We start from the raw sequence: 13,649 nt of genomic DNA, 5'->3' as shown, positions 1-13,649 counted from the left end.
GATAGTGTAGCAGCAGCGAGGGCTGCCTAGTAAAAGTCTTGCTGCACGTGTTACACTGTGGCCAAAGCGCCGCAGCCCACGCAGCAGTCGTCCCAGGGCACAAGAAGCTGACATTGGCTCAGAACCCACAGCCATTAAAACTGAAGGGCTCGGACATGGTAGCAAGCCAGAGTCCCCTTATCATTTGGCAGCAGGGATTTTTTGTGTTCATCCAGTTTATGACTGAGCAGCTATGCAGTCGGTGGCAGGAATCTCCGGTGCTCTTCGTCATATATTGCGTGGGGCGCCATCATTTTGCCTACGCCCTTAGCCCAGGCTTCAAGGTGCTTTAGGAGATCTTCAGTGGGGGTGGAGAGATGGAGAGACAGTGGCCTAGCAAGAGTCATGGGGTGCGTATGGAAGCAGCCAACATGCCCCCCTTGGGCACCTCAGGCCGTGGTGCAACTGCGCCTTCCGCGCCATTGATAGCTGCGCCCCTGTGGAGGGAGAAGCAGGCATGGTAAGGACTTCCAGCTGCTTTTTACTACCCTCCCTGTGTGACCTGTACGGCTGTCAGTCACTGTCGTGGGACATTTAAAAGTTGGTGACTCGTGACGGTGACACCTGTAAATTAAATGTGCTAGTGAGGTCTGGCAGACATTGTAGACGCCAGTCTGTGTTTGACTAGCTTCTGGCGATGTTAGTACGCGGCAAGAGCAGTAGCGTGACAAGGGTGTTGTGGGTCGCGCACCATGCAAGCAAGGAAACGGCCTGTTTCACTGCCGATGGGGTAGTAAAATATAGAATTTATCAGAAGTCAGTGGCCCCTCAGGGTCCGGTGCCACTGCACCTGTTGCAAAAGTGGCAGTTACGCCCCTGTGAGAGTGTTTCGCAGTGGGAGTTGCAATGCTGTTGTAACATTATAAAGAGTCTGCGAATATTTATAAATGCAAGTGGTGCGCAGTAGCTGCTTGGTGTTTGTATTCTGTACAGACCCCTTGTTTGCTTCCACAACCAAGCCAAGTAGGGGGAAAACTGGGGTGGCATGGTGAGCAAAATAATGGATGGATTAAACCCAGATCTGTGACTGGGGGTGAATGTTTGATTGGTTCCGCATTCCGTCCATCCAGTTACGCTATCCCACAGCGTTTGTATTTTGCTTTGCTTTTGCCGCCCTAAGTGCGCCGGGTATGCCCAGACGTGGGTCCCGGGCTCACTGTGCCACTGGATTCAAGCTAGCCTGGCTGAGGAGGGGTGAAACCCCGAAACCGGTCCCAGGATGCTTGTTTCCAGTCCAGGGAGAACCTGGCCTGGCAGTTCGGGCTGGACTGTTCCCATGTGGAACAGGGTCAAGACTGATTTGCATATGGCTGGGTTCAAACTGGGGTGGCATGGTGAGCAAAATAATGGATGGATTAAACCCAGATCTGTGACTGGGGGTGAATGTTTGATTGGTTCCGCATTCCGTCCATCGTTTGTATTTTGCTTTGCTTTTGCCGCCCTAAGTGCGCCGGGTATGCCCAGACGTGGGTCCCGGGCTCACTGTGCCACTGGATTCAAGCTAGCCTGGCTGAGGAGGGGTGAAACCCCGAAACCGGTCCCAGGATGCTTGTTTCCGGTCCAGGGAGAACCTGGCCTGGCAGTTCGGGCTGGACTGTTCCCATGTGGAACAGGGTCAAGACTGATTTGCATATGGCTGGGTTCAAACTGGGGTGGCATGGTGAGAAAAATAATGGATGGATTAAACCCAGATCTGTGACTGGGGGTGAATGTTTGATTGGTTCCGCTATCCCACAGCGTTTGTGCTTTGCTTTTGCCGCCCTAAGTGCGCCGGGTATGCCCAGACGTGGGTCCCGGGCTCACTGTGCCACTGGATTCAAGCTAGCCTGGCTGAGGAGGGGTGAAACCCCGAAACCGGTCCCAGGATGCTTGTTTCCGGTCCAGGGAGAACCTGGCCTGGCAGTTCGGCCTGGACTGTTCCCATGTGGAACAGGGTCAAGACTGATTTGCATATGGCTGGGTTCAAACTGGGGTGGCATGGTGAGCAAAATAATGGATGGATTAAACCCAGATCTGTGACTGGGGGTGAATGTTTGATTGGTTCCGCATTCCGTCCATCCAGTTACGCTATCCCACAGCGTTTGTATTTTGCTTTGCTTTTGCCGCCCTAAGTGCGCCGGGTATGCCCAGACGTGGGTCCCGGGCTCACTGTGCCACTGGATTCAAGCTAGCCTGGCTGAGGAGGGGTGAAACCCCGAAACCGGTCCCAGGATGCTTGTTTCCAGTCCAGGGAGAACCTGGCCTGGCAGTTCGGGCTGGACTGTTCCCATGTGGAACAGGGTCAAGACTGATTTGCATATGGCTGGGTTCAAACTGGGGTAGCATGGTGAGCAAAATAATGGATGGATTAAACCCAGAACTGTGACTGGGGTTGAATGTTTGATTGGTTCCGCATTCCGTCCATCCAGTTACGCTATCCCACAGCGTTTGTATTTTGCTTTGCTTTTGCCGCCCTAAGTGCGCCGGGTATGCCCAGACGTGGGTCCCGGGATCACTGTGCCACTGGATTCAAGCTAGCCTGGCTGAGGGAGGGTGAAACCCCGAAACTGGTCCCAGGATGCTTGTTTCCGGTCCAGGGAGAACCTGGCCTGGCAGTTCGGGCTGGACTGTTCCCATGTGGAACAGGGTCAAGACTGATTTGCATATGGCTGGGTTCAAACTGGGGTGGCATGGTGAGCAAAATAATGGATGGATTAAACCCAGATCTGTGACTGGGGGTGAATGTTTGATTGGTTCCGCATTCCGTCCATCCAGTCACGCTATCCCACAGCGTTTGTATTTTGCTTTCCTAGGCATGAGCGATGTCGGAAGTATGGGTATTGCAGGTCCAGGGAATTAGTGCAAGCGAACACAGAACCAGTGGGCATGGTTTTTGTTCGGCCTTTTCAGTTATTCACTCCGCTGTTACCAATAGGCGCTGACTGTACTGTTACTAATATTCTGACAGGGTTTAAAGATGGGATTAAAAGCCCTCGTGGTTTGCCCAGTTGTCTGTTGTACATACACTTTGCCAGATTAATTTCAGTAGTAACTAGGGTGACCACCTGGCATTGAGGCAAATTCTGGACAGGACTGTAAAAAATTCAGGACAAAGGGTCAAAATTCAGGACAAAAATTCAAGAACAAACGTCAGTTCTACAGACACACGCAAGAGAGGCCATGCCTCACTATGTTGTCAGTGCATTTATTTACTCTTTTTTAACATAGCACTATTTATTCATTGTAGTCTTTTTGTGATTGCCTCCTGGTATGCTACATTTAGCTGTCACATTACGTCCTTGTTCAGTTGTAAATTAATGTCCTTCAGTACTGCGACAAGGCCATCACCCCTAACCAAATCTACCAGATCTTTCTTGAAGAGAAAGTAACAGCAACATTTTGATTATGTTTCTGAACATTTTAAAACCCCTGGTAAACAGTTTGGGAAACCTTAAGGTAATTAACCTTATACTAGTTTAAATAAATTGAACAAAAACATCTGGCTTACCCCAATCGCCCATGGACTATCACAATAAAAAAATAATTAAAGACGCAGGGCAGATGGTGTGGGTGACAGTCTCACACCTAATGTCAGAATGTGAGGTACCTACAACTTGTCTGTAGTCTCACAGCACTGGAGTGTATGTCTGGGACTCTACATTTATCTCAAAATGGGAGCCCGGACTACCAATCAAAGATAATAAAGGAGGAGGATGAAATCGAGATCAAATGGGAGATCCACGGCAAGTGATTCAAAGGGTTGTTGTTAAGAACTGGATAAATAAGGAAGAGAAGAACAAGGTGGGACAATTCCTAAAATCAGACAATATGGGTCCACCAAGATTAACGGAAGGTGTTGGGTACCTGGGGAGTTGTCTCTGCACACAGGAGAGAAACAGAAGAGGCACTGTCAAGTGGTTGAACAAAGAACACCCATCCACCTTGGCAAACTCTTCTGGTGCAATGGTCCACTGTTCATGCTTGTGAAGGGTGAACAGGGGCCAGACCCCTTGCAAGGTTGTGCAAGGCAATTGCCTGCTCTGTCCATGTCCTTAAATGGTTTTGAAACTGAGTGAAAGACAAACTAGTGATCTGGGTTATCCCTAAGTGTCAAGTACACAGAATCTTCGAAATATTTGGGATGTACATTGCATGTACAAAATGTAAGAATTTTAAAATGTAATTAGTGTTTCAATAACATATGGCACTGTTTTCCCCTTTATATACAATTAGATCTCAGATTGAACTGGGAACCAGTTACCTTTTGATACCTAGTGATTAATATCTACCATTCTCCCACTGATTTGCAGGATGGAAATCTTGGCAGAGCGTCACTGTCCCTCCAAGCCTAGTTTGCTCTTTGGTCTTCTCTTCTGCTTTCTGTAGTGGGCCACGTGACACTAGTGAAGATGGTGTTCAACCCCAATGATAGTATTATTTTCCAAACCATCCCCTGCTGATCATTCATTCCTTCTTCAGACATGCCACACATCTGATTTGGTCGCTGCGGCGCCGTTATGTAGCTCTTTCCACTCTAAAGCTATCCATGACTGCGGGTGGATTAGGTCTTCTGGACTTAGAATGCTATTATTCAGGTGCACAGGTCCAATGGGTGGCTCGCTGGCTTTCTGCCCACCTCCCTGCATGACATGGAGTTTACTAGTAAAGACTTTTAAGGAAGGCTTAATGCACTGCTCATTGTTTCCTACTGACCATTCTACGGATCACCATCCGGGGTGATCATACACAGCTTTCTTTTGCCTTGCTAGAACCTGTAAACTCACTGACACGAAGAAACCCAATGCTCCTGCACTACCTTTGATAGGCCTTTCCACTCGAACAGGACGGCTGTGCTCAGAACAACTCCATCAGTGGCATGCTGCAGGTATCTTAAAATTGGGGGATTTTTTTCTGGACGGCGAGCTACTAAATTTCAAAACCCTTGTGGCAGACTACCATCTTCAACCCGGTCAACTCCTTATTTACAACCACCTCAAATAATCATTAAATGCCCTATTTCATGTCTGCCGCCTAGCACTAACCCTACAAGAGGTGTGCCAAAAGCTCTACACCATAGGAACTGGTTGCAAACTGATAGATTGGGTGTACAGACCTTTCCTGCAACATGGAAACCACTCGAGGTCTTCTCCTCATACTACCTGGGTGATTGATGCGGCCAAGCCTCTGCAAGATATGGACTGGACTAAAATACTGGACTTTTCTCACAAAGTGTCCCACGGATGTCACTAAGTACATTCATAATGCTTCCTTGTGAATACATTCCACCTGTTGCTTGCCATTGGTCTTGTGGTTTGTAACTCACATTTTGTTGCTTTCAATTTGCTGGCTTTATTTGTTTTAGGCAATGCAGCTTGAGTTCATCACTTTCCTTGCCAAAAGCTTATTTACAGTATCCTTCCGAGTGCTCCCTTTCTGTAAATAGGCCTGTAAATCTTGTTCTTATCTCATCACATTTGCTGTGCATTAAAAGAACAACGTCAAATGTCAGGCTCTGTCTTTGGTGGGAACTTAGTGTTTAGTTTTCTTTCTCTGACTTCAAAGTGAGAGGATTTATGGGACAATCTTGCTGGATACTGGGGTTAGGAAATACTTTTTTCTATCACATGACAACATTTAAATAAACTTCAGAATACATCAGAATTAGGAGTACAAATGAAGGACATTTTTGTTAATTCTGAACTGTGCTAGAAACAAATAAATTTAAATTATTAAAACAAATCATTGCATTAGGTGATGCAATTTCCACACATCATCGTGTGTGCACAGTATAGTTTGATCTGAAAAACTGTATATCTGTGCAAATCTAATGGTCATTTCAATCACAAATGTGGTGTCTGTAATGGCAGTGTGTTACCACACCATGCATACTCCACTCTGCACCACTCCACACCACTGCACCCTACTCTGTATCACTCCACTTTACGCCACTCCATTCAACTGCACTGCACTCTTCTCCATTCTGAACCACTCCACATTATGCCACTGCACTCTATGCTACTTCACGCTATGCCTCTCTACTCTACCCTGTACCACTCTATGCCAATGCACTTTACGCCTCTCTACACCACTGCGCTCTGCTCCTCTGCACGCTATACCACTCCAGTCTAGGCAACACCAATCTAGTCCACACAAGTTCACTCTATGCCACTCTGCAACACTGCACTGTACGCCACTGCACTCTAAGCTGATACACTCTATGCTGGTGCACTTTACTCTGTAACACTCAACTCAATGTCCCTGCACTCTACATCAATACACTGTACGTCACTCTAATCTACTCTGCACCTCTGCACGCTATGCCACGGCACTCTACACCACTTTACTCTATGCCATCACACTCTATGCCACTCTATGCAACTCCACTCTACCCTGCACCTCTCCACTCTAAGCCACTTCACTCTACTGTGAAACAATCTACTTTATGCCACTGCACTCTGTGCCACTGCATTCTATGCCACTGCACTCTACCTTGCACCTCTCCACTCTATGCAACTGCACTCTACTCTGAAACAAACTATTCTACGCCACTGCACTCTATGCCACTCGGATCACTGCACTCTAGTTCAATGCACTCTACACCACTGCACGCTGACACTCTACTTTGCAACACTGCACTGGCCGCCACTATTCTCTACACCACTCTACTCTGTACTACTACATTCTGCACCAGTACACTCTATTCCACTGCGCTCCATGCCACTCTGTGCCACTGCACTCTACACCAGTGCACTCTAAACAACTGCACTGTATGCCACTGCCCTTTACTCTGCACCACTGAACTCTATGCCACTGTTCTCTGTACCACTCTACACCACTGCACTGACACTCTACTCTGCAACACTGCACTCTACACCACTCTATTCTGTACTACTGCATTCTGTGCCACTGCACTGTGCATCACTGCACTCTATGCTACTGCACTCTAGGCACTTTACTCTACTCTGCACTGCACCACTCTACAATACTCTACTCTTCACCACTCTACACCACTGCACTCTATGCCACATGAGTCTACTCTGCACTCTATGACACTGCACCACTCTGCATTATTGCACTCTCTGCCATTCTATTGTATGCCACTCTACTCCACTGCACTCTATGCTACTCTACCCCATGCCACTCTATGCCGCTGCACTCCACGCCAATGCACTCTAAACAACTGCACTGTACGCCACTGCCCTCTACTCTTCACCACTGTACTCTACGCCACTGCCTGCTCTCTGTGCCACTCTACTCCACTCTACATCACTGCACTGACACTATACTCTGCAACATTGCACTCCCCACCACTGTACTGTACACCAATCTACTCTGTACTCCTGCACTCAATGCCACTGCACTCTATGCCACTCTACTCTGCATCACTGCACTCTACGTGACTGCACTCTACAGCACTATACTCTATTCTGCACTGCACCACTCTACACTACGCCACTGCACTTTCTGCCATGCGAGACTACTCTGCACTCTATGCCACTGCACCACTCTACACTAGTGCACTCTCTTCCACTCTATTGTATGCCACTCTACTCCACTGCACTCTATGCCACTCTACTCTGTCCCACGCTACTCCATGCCACTGCACTCTAAACCACTGTACTCTATGCCAATGCACTCTTAACAACTGCACTGTAGCCCACTGCACTGTACTTTGCACCACTGGGCTCTACGTCACTGCTCCCATGCCACTCTACCCCACACCACTATGCCACTAACTTTTAGCCATGCTGAACAGCAGCCACTGTAGTGTATAACATGGCTAAAACACATTGGCAAAGCCAATAACTCTTGCGTAGACGAGACCTTTTGGCTTTGCCAATGTTTGTTAGTACTATGAGGTACTGAGGTCCCTGAAAGAACTGTGAATATGTAAGTCCTTATTTTAAACATGCATTCAACACCTTGTCAGGGGTAGTAAGCGCTATATAAATACAATTTCATCATAATATAGGCTGCTACAAAATGCGCAAATACATTTTGGTTAAATAAAAAAAGTGCTTCTCAAATAGAGATTTGAATAATATACAGTTTATACCTAGTACTTACAACTTTTATAACACTCCATTAAAACCACACACTCCACAACTCATTTTGGAACACCATCACAGTACCTCTATAAAAGAAAATACATTTGCCATCAAAAGCTTCAAGTGACTCCTTTGATTAAAGTCAATGCAGGTTTTCAAGCCTGTTTGCATTTGCAGATTACTAGTTGCCCACATTTGCATTTCTTTAAGGAAGGAGACACCCTGGCAAAAAGGTCTGTTTTTTATCTGTCTGCCCCTCTCTCCCTCAGAGCACAGGGGACTCCCTGCCTTTGAAACCTGCTGGGGAAACTAATCTGCCCGTAATTTCGCCCTGCCATCCATTATCCTTTTGTGAAAGGCTAAAATTACGGACAAATGCCTCCGTTGAGCCTTTCATCACGGACAACGGACGACAGGGCGAAATTACAAGCAGTCCGTGAAATTTACGGACGGGTGGTCACCCTTGTAGTAACCCAGGTGAATTTGATGAGGAAAGACGCGTCACGAACATCTGCGCGGGTAATGCACAATCTGAAGAGATTTCTGTGTAAAGTGCGGGTCGCACGTTTGAATCCCAGCCTCGCTAACTCAGCTTTCATCCTTCACAGTATCGGTAAATTCATTGGCTTTGTTTGTGGTAACAACAGTTATTTATATTACTATGAAATGACATGACAGAATTAACGTATTTTCATATTACACTAAACCATTTCCCATATAGGTCACAACAAATGCAACACTCAGTCAGCCATGCTCTCTTTGTGGTGTAGGGTGCTACCCATCTGAAAATGCGTTTCGGTCCCTACAGAGGGGTATGGAGTGCTATATAAATGGTACAATAAAACACGACATACACACCTACACCAGGCCAATAGTACTGTCTTTGTTTTTACCTGCTGCTTTGGTGCCAAAAACATTGCATCACTGAAACAAAGCTCACTCACTGAGGCACACCACACACTTCTTATAGAGAGCCGTTGGAAAAAGTGGACTACATATGCTCAGGGCCTTAAATGAAATGCTATTTGTGTGCCTGCAGCACTGATTGTGTCACCCACATAAGTAGCTCCTTCTTACCAGTGCGTCAAGGATTTTCCACGCATCATCCCTGGGTGTCAAAATATCCCTGCATGACAGTGAGGAACCAAGGCTGTGCTCCTGGACATCGACACATTATCTTGCAGGGTAGAAAGAAACAACGCATCATCTGTGCCGCTCCAGAAAATCTGACGAAGCGCCTTATTTTTCAACGCATCTCCTCCTCTGCGGCCCTTGTGCGTCGGTATTTTTGACGCATCCCAGGTAGTGTGTGTTAAAAGGATACAACCAATGATTCTTAAGGATTAAGACTCATTTAAACATTTAAAAAGTAATATCTTGACGTGTGCATATTGGATTTTTGCCATTGTGTTCTTATTTTATTCAGATAAATATCTATTTTCCTAATCTGGCATGGATGACTTCTTGTGGTGTTTTCACTGTGTTACTGTATGAGTTATTGCACAAATACCTTACACATTGCCTCCTAAATTAAGCCTGCCTGCTGTGTGCCAAGCTACCAGAGGGTGAGTACAGAATAATTTGGATTGTGTTGTGACCTATCCCGACTAGGATTGTGGTCTCTACTTGAACGGGGTGCATACCTCTGCCAACTAGAGACCCAATTTCTAAGAGGGTAACTGTCAATACTGCCTCATCCAATTGCATTAATTCTTTACAAATGAGGCAGCCATGCTTTTCGGATACTAACAGTCCTGTTCACAAACAGTATATAAAAGTCCCTCTGCCCTTAACCACCATGGGCAGCTTCAAGGTGGTGTTTGGGGGGGGGGGTGTTACACCTCCCTAACAAATGTAATTTCTGGTAAATAGTTGGGAACAGGTGCTTTTAGTCTGTATGGTGAGGTGTCTGTCAGATTTCACCACAAATTTCTTGCATACACACAGACAAAAACATACACAGTCTCCTCTTTGTTTTGAAAGTCTTCAAAAATATATAGGTAAGTTAACAAAATACTGTTTTCCCTTACTTAGCACCCCTACCAGTCTGCATTCCTCTTCCTTTCTACTGCCTAGAAAGTCCCTCTCATGTGCCCTGCTTCTGCATAATGTATTTTTACAATAAATATCAGCATGATTGTTGGAAAATCTGAAGTGCACACCCCTCCGATCTTACTGACTAAGCTGTGCCCCTGCTAACCATCTCCTCATCTTGTTGTGTCACACAGACATCAGATGGTCAGGTGTGGACTTTTTCTAGGAACAAGAGCCCTCCAGGGGCTGAGCGCACAGTGGAAGTGAGGGAGGGGGCACCACAATCAGGAAGCCATAACAGTTTTGAGTGGGATGAAGGAGCTCCATGCTTCTGGGTTTGGCGCTTCATGTGCGGTGTGTGTCTAAACAGCTGACTAGAGTGGAGTTTGGCTGGAAGGGCGTAACTCTCCATTGGAGGATATAGCAGCACAGCGCTTTGAGCCAGAAGCCGAAACTCGGTACAGGTTGGGGGTCTGGGTATAAAGTGCGTATTTTTATCAGCTTTGGCAAAAGATGTGATGGGAAGCTAATGAGACCTGGCAAGTAGATTGCTGACTCGACTAAACCATGGCCCTGATGGGATGTAAGTAGCTGGTGGTTAGTTTTCCAGTTGATCTGTTTAGAGCCTTTCTTTCCATATATATACTGTTATCTTTGAGTAAAGCATGGGAGCAAAGAAGTCTGAGAAAAGAAATCATGGGGCAGATTTAAGAAAAGTGGTGCTGCACCTAGCAATGTGCAAATCAATCCAGGAAGGACCTGGCCTGGCAGCTCGGGCTGGGCTGTTCCCTTGGGGAACAGGGTCAAGACTGATTTGCATATGGGTGGGTCCAAACTGGGGTGGCATGATGAGCAAAAGAACAATGGATTAAACCCAGATCTGGTGCTTGAAATGGGTGTTTTAAAAAATTCTGCACTCCGTCCCTCATCCTTTTGTGTTGAAAAAATTGCCTTAAGTGGGAAGGGTATGTCCAGGCATGGGTCCGGGTCAAGACTTATTTTGCATCTGGTTGGGTCCAAACAGGAATGGCATGGCAAGCAAAAACTGATGGATTAAAACCAGATCTGTAATTGGCAATTAATGTTTTATTTGTTCTGCTTTCCCACCATCATCTGTTGTTTTTGCATTTGTTACCGTGAGTGGGTAGGGTATGCCCAGATATTGGTCCTGTGCTTGCTTTGTCACCAGATTGAAGCTAGCTTGGCTGATGAGGGCTGATACTCTGAAACCGGTCCAAGGATACTTGTTTGTGGTCCAGGGAGTGCCTGGCCTGACAGTTTGGGCTGGACTGTTTCCACAGAGAACAGGACCAAGATTGATTTGCATATGGCTGGGTCCAAGCTGGAATGGCATGGCAAGCAAAAAAAACGATGGATTAAACCCAGATCTGTGAGTGTGAGTGATTGTTTGATTTGCTCCGTATTCCGTCCATCATCTGTTGTTTTTGCATCAGAAAATTCAGAGCCATGTGTCAAGTCTACATTCTCTCTCCTCTCCAACAACAGTGGGCTAGTTGTGTATTCAGGGGGAGTTAGCTGGAACATTTTTTACTGGTTCTGTGGGCAAGATTGTAACTCAGCAAACTCATTAGACATATCCAGAGACATTGAGAACCCGCGTCTCAGGATCTTTCTGTGAAGCTTCTTGGGTCTCCCAAGATTTTTCAGATGTTTTGATGCTGGTACATTTTACAAAGCCTTTCCAAATAGATTATCCCTACCCCCACTTTAATAATATTGGGAAAATCCTGATGTGAAAAGTGAGTGCAAGATTGGTTTCTCTCTCCAAGATTTTGGAACAGATTCTCTCTTGGGAAAATAAAACGGTGATCCAGATCGTGGACATACACATCCGGTGGTATGGAATTCCGTTCCAGACAAGCTGAGCACGGTGATACCTTCATCTCATGAATTTCGGCTGAAACCCAGGGTATTTTTAATGATTTGCCAGAAAGAGGGGGCAATTATAGATCTCTGTGTGTCATCCCACAGTTCCTTTGAAGTGTTTATTGCTGGAGAACGAAGGAGAAGGGTATGGGGGGAGTGGGTGATCTGTCCTGTCCTTGGAGTGGGGAATACCCCATGTTTTCCGCTCTTTGCACTAATTAAAAAAAATCTTTTATACTGTATATTTTTTCATTTTTCTTTTCCCACATACAGTTTAGTATGCAGTGAGTAAACAATTGTACTCACCGCTGCACAGTATACGGTCGTTAATCCCAGGTCCAGTAGCACAGAGACATGTATGTCAGCGGGTAACATTGGGGTATATTTGAATGCGACAGAGCAAACATAAGCATACAATTCCATAAGTAATAAAAAGATGAAATATTTCAAAATTACAAACGCTAAAACGAGCCCGCACCCATGCAGTATACGAGTAAAAACGATGTGTCAATGGAGCATGAAAACGTCACTCTGGATCTGGATGGGTAGACAGCAACGCGCCAGTCAGGTAGAATTAACAATCATCATTGTGCAGTGGCTGAGAGGTCGTATACTCTCGTTACACTGCTGCTCGGACATAAGATTATCCCAATTGGCAGAGGTAGGGTATTTTCACAGGCCCCTCATATTCTCCCGATGCAAAATCGAGCTGTCAGCTTGAGCCCAGGGATCCATGGAGTGTGCCCAGGCAGAGAGCGCAGGAGGGTTGGGTGACTCATCTGCGGGTGATCAAGCGCTTAGCAAGAATAGGAGCCAAGTCTATGAACCGCACAGTTACTCTTTTTTTTTAGTCCGGTGCATAATTTCTAGCAGTTGCACCTCCCACATGTGTAATGTGGAATTTCCTGTGCATCGTGCTGAATAGTTTGTGACACCTGTTCAGCACTGGGAAAGCGATGGGCACACTGAAAACATGTGTCGGAAGGGTAGAAGGCAGCGGGACCTGGCAGCATCTGTGCAGTGGAATTAGCAGTTGTTTTTGTCTGGGGTGAGGTAGGCCCTATGTAGTATGTAGTACTGTAGTGCTGTATTAACATAAAGCGAGGTTTGCAGGACACCAGGGCAGGGTATGCCAAAATGCACTGCCACTCACTATCTGTGCAAGGACGACCCAGCTCATGATCCAAGTGATGTCGCAGTGAAGTAAGGAGTCACTGGGAGTCACTGCAGCGTGTGTGTGTTGAGCTCGCAAGCGATCTTATTAGATGGCGACCCGTCCCCATGACATGTAAATATTGGACTGTTCGTTGCATTGCGTGTCCCTGCTGCATGGTACTCCAATGTGTTCACGAATAAGGGAATTGTAAAACAGAAATTGGCCCATATGGAGCCCAATATCTGCAATAGGAGAGGTAGCACTTGCTCTGCAGGCTGCCAGGAAAGCTTCTACTGTGAAAACCATATAAGAAGTTCTGGACCACTTTCAGCAAGCAGTGTGAAACAAAGGACTTGGTTCATCACCAAGCAGATTTGATTCAGATTATTTCCTTTCAGGACAGGCTTTTCTTGGGTTTGAGTGTTTCCACATTAAGGATACAGCGGGCGGCCATTAAGGCGTTCTGTGGTTCTTGGGATAACCTATCAGATAATTGGGGATTAGTC

This window comes from Pleurodeles waltl, chromosome 1_2 (assembly GCF_031143425.1).
Source record: "Pleurodeles waltl isolate 20211129_DDA chromosome 1_2, aPleWal1.hap1.20221129, whole genome shotgun sequence".
NCBI classification, from domain to species: Eukaryota; Metazoa; Chordata; class Amphibia; order Caudata; family Salamandridae; genus Pleurodeles; species Pleurodeles waltl.
Note: the sequence above shows the minus strand (reverse complement) of the source record.